At 41.7% G+C, this 4,177-nt stretch overlaps 1 pseudogene; it reads left to right on the top strand.

Moving 5' to 3' along the window:
• Positions 1-1,067: 1,067 nt before the first annotated feature.
• Positions 1,068-2,109, top strand: LOC147452889 (uncharacterized; annotated as a pseudogene).
• Positions 2,110-4,177: the final 2,068 nt, after the last annotated feature.

Here is a 4,177-nt window from a genome sequence, read left to right as displayed (position 1 = left end):
GCACGCTACAAGAGATTTTGAGGATCGATTATAGAGGATTTTTTGTCGACTTCCTCGACGTGCAATGGTTCAAGATAATCATGGAGCGTCGCAACGCTACTGTGCATAGAGGAGAGTCTAGTTTTCTTGAGGTGGATTTAAGTAAGAAATGGATTGACCTAAGAGACACTTTCGTACTACCCGAGCATTGTGAATAAGTAAGTATGTAAATAGTTAACATCCAATTTTAGAAGTTATGTGCTTGGAAGCTCTCATGTAAGTTATGTGGCTCTGGCAGGTGATATTTCATCCTACAAAGTTTGCATCAAACTAGTGGTACGGCATAGAGGTAGACCCTTGTAGTGCATGGACATATGAAGGCTACCATGTGCCAATCACAGCGGCATCAATGAAGGAGATCGGAGAAGATGCTCAGTCAGAAGCCGCTGAGGTGGTGCTAGACGAGCATCAAGCTGCTACTCTCTATGGGGTTCATGCAGAGGATCTACAAAATGAAACAGAGGACATCTGTCTAAATGGAGAGCTCTATATAGATATAGGAAGTTATGCTGAGCCGAGGATAAGAGAGAGAGATCTTAAAGCCATAAATATTGTATTTGAACAATTTTGCTCCTTTTTATAATATATATTGTATTCACGTGGCTTTTTGTCCATTCCTGTCTATATGTGTCATTGCGTCATTGTATTTAATGGTCTTTGCATCCACTCCAGGTACGTATTCTCTAGGTATGTTCTCACAAGCAGGGACGACGAGCACTGTACTCTGAGTGCGATGGAGACTGAAAATGCAATCGCGAAGGTGATCCGTCTCTGCTCATAGATGCTGCTTGCCCCACCACTAAATCTAGTTGATCGGGTGAAAGAGATGCTAAGAAGTACTAATAAAATATATTATAAAACGGAGCACTCGGAGCACAGTGCTTTTACAAACTCACATAAATTCAACAAAATCTCTCTACACAGGAATCCCTCCCCCTTTATGAGTCCTCTCTCTCTCTCTACTTGTCCATGTTTTCTTCTCCATTCATATAATATTAAGATTAAATGTCTGTGCGTTTAATGCAGGTATGAATGATGATGAGTTTCTTTCCTCTTTGTCACCCCAATAGAGGTAGTGGTACGTGGATCATCATCTCTCTAGAGCACCATCATGCGTTCCTACTCCTTTAGCATCTCCCTCTGTTTCGGAGCATTCAGCGTGCTCCAAAGCTTTGATGTCAACGAGACGATCTTCACACTTGTCTAGGCACCGACGCTCTAGTGGTGGCAACGACGGTTGTTGTGGGGATGCCACCGCCGATGCCTCGACACCGCCTCGTGTTCGACAAGGCTCTTTATCCTCCCCTTATTTGCCCTTCCCCACACCAGCCACGGAATCACCATGTACGCCAGGTTTTGTGCGGTTGACAACCATTCCTAGCAGTTATACACCACTACCTACTCCTCCAGGAGTCACACTAGTTGACATTCCTCACTTCGGGACCCAGACTCTAGTGGAGACACCTAACGTTCGTACCCCCATCGCTAGGCTGCTAGAGACCTCTACCGGGACACCCAGGTTCACGCATCACCGGTGAGAGGTCTTGCCTTACTCCGTCGACTTCAGCAGCGACATCATCTTGGATGATGAAGGGCAACAAGGTGATCTCACGCATGCGAGGCCTTTGCTCTCAGGTGCTTAGAAACTACATACTAAACACTTGGAGTGAAGCTCCAAGTGATTTAAAAGACAGAGTCATCAATATGCTGCATGACGAGTTTCCTGTTTCAACGCGGGATGACCGCTGCAATGAAGACTCGATGAAGGTTTGAATGCACGAATACTGGAAGCACAAGCGTTCTGAAGTGTAAACAACAATAAAGAATGGGTGGAACAAACCAGATTGACTGGCCAAAGAAGATTGAAAGAATGCGAAGAAAGTAGTACACGAGAATATTGACAAGTGGAAGCAACAAAAGGAGGTAGCCAAAGCTCAAGTAGAGGCAGGGAACTCGCACCACTTGGGGAGCGGCTGGTTGACAGCATTTGAAGCCGATATTGTAAGTGTTTTTTCATTGCTCTTTAGATTTGATAGTTTAGGGTTTAGGGGTTTTTTAATTCTAACATAATGGATTCTTTGTATGTTTTGACAGTGGTCGATGACAGGACGTGACCCCACACAGTACGAGCACGAGTACGCAGGCAGGAAGGGCTTAAACTCCTTGATGGACATTCTGAGTTCTCGTGGAGGCATGGTTAGTATTAGGGTTTACTCTTTTCTATTGTTGTATTGTTTTGTAAATTATATTTTTATATTTACAAAAAGGTGTCTTATTGTTTTTACTTGCAGAATCCAACAGATACGCCGCTTGGACGCGATGAGACGTGTGATTAGATGACATCAGTCTAGTCATAGCTAGATAGCATTAGTTTTCTTTTGTCATAGCATATGTATCATGACATGATGTTTATACGTCTTTTTGTAACTATTGGAAAACCATGTATATTTTCTCAATAATGGCAATGGTGTTGTAACTATTACATTTGCAAAGTTTAACAATCAAGTGATTTTGTCTATGATGTCTACAATTGTCATTGATTTAATTTCATCAATTTACTTTTGTCAGTTTTGTATCTTTGTTGTACAAACAATACTATGGATGATGGAGTTAATGGTTATATTATCTTGTGGGTGACTACTTTGGGTCTATATCTAAGCTTGCACTTTCTTTCAAAGGTGAATCTGGGCTTATCTTGGATTCATTTAGGTTTACTCTATTACTGAAACATTCAATATGGTTGATGGGTGGCAAGGCATTGAATGCCCTGCCACCAAAGTTTTTTTCTCTCGGGCGTCTCTATAGCAACGCACAGAGTGACGATTATAGAGACGTTCCCGTATCACCGATGTTAGCGACGGTCTTAGCAATGCCGGGAGTATAAAAATCCAATGTATTTCCATTGCTAACCGCATCACAAGTGCACACAACCTCTTGTAGTGCGGGGTAGTATGGGAAAGTCATTTTTACTAAAAAACATTGATTGGTAAGTGGAAGAGTTGACCACCAAAATCCAAGCCTTGTGTTTAGCAAAAAGCATGGAGCTATTCCTAGCTAAGAAGGGGGGGGCTAGTAGTTGGCTTGTGGCTCACTCTAGCTTTTTGCATTGCCTATAAAATCACCTGCAAGCCTCAATTTTCAGAGTCCTCTATTGCGTCCTACTACTGCAAGGCAATACTTTATTGTTATACGGAGTGGTGCAAGCTCTCCATCACCATCTCTATAAGCTCTTCTCTCTTGGTTACGGAAAGAAGAAGAAGAAGGATATTGTCTCTCTACTTGATTATCATCTCCTCTCTCCTTTCACGGTGTACGCACTCTCTGAAATCTCTTGTGGTGAATATCTCTCTAGATCTCATCATCCCTCTCTTTAGAGGATTCTTGCATGTGTCTGTGATGATTAGGTGTAGACTTTCTCCCAATTGCACAGATGCAGTGCTCTTTCGACCTATTAAAAACCCTAAATTGACGCTTTGATTCTTCATTGTGACCATTTCATGGAAGCTTCAGAACTTCATTGGAGAAGTCCAAGTAGTTTTTTGAGGAGGGGAAATCCTAATTGGAGGCCTCACAACCTTGAACACATAGTGAAAGTAGCACGGGACTGAATTCAATAATTTAGTATTCAACCTGTACTTGTATTCTAGTAGTCTGAATAGTAACTGCAATATTATGTGTGTATGTATCTACTATACACATTGGCAATCTAGGGGTTCAGAACCTGATGTCTTGACATTAGCACATTCATATGTGTAATGTATTGGTGAGGATGATGGAATGAGAAGAACGTTAAGGATATACTTCACCACATACAAGAGTGGCTTTGCTAGAGAAGTGTGTTCCAATGGAATGTATAGCCTGACTTATTTCATTATAATGAGGATGGAGGAATGCCAAGTTTAGATTCAAACTATGAAGAGATATTTTTAGAAGAAGAGGAGAGTACAATATTTCCAACATAGGAGAATCGGAATGAAGAGGACTCGGTTCCACCAACTAAGGACAAGGAGCAAGCTACAACATCAAATCATGATCAGAACGTTGTGTAAGGCAAAGAATACCATTATGGTCTTCTCTTTCTAGTGGAAGATGCATTTCAAGTGGAGTTGATTCAATTGGAGTAGAACTTTGAAGTTGT

This window comes from Adiantum capillus-veneris, chromosome 8, assembly GCF_014529385.1.
Source record: "Adiantum capillus-veneris isolate H3 chromosome 8, ASM1452938v2, whole genome shotgun sequence".
In the NCBI taxonomy this organism is placed as follows: domain Eukaryota; kingdom Viridiplantae; phylum Streptophyta; class Polypodiopsida; order Polypodiales; family Pteridaceae; genus Adiantum; species Adiantum capillus-veneris.
Note: the sequence above shows the minus strand (reverse complement) of the source record. Positions and strands in the feature narration are given on the sequence as shown.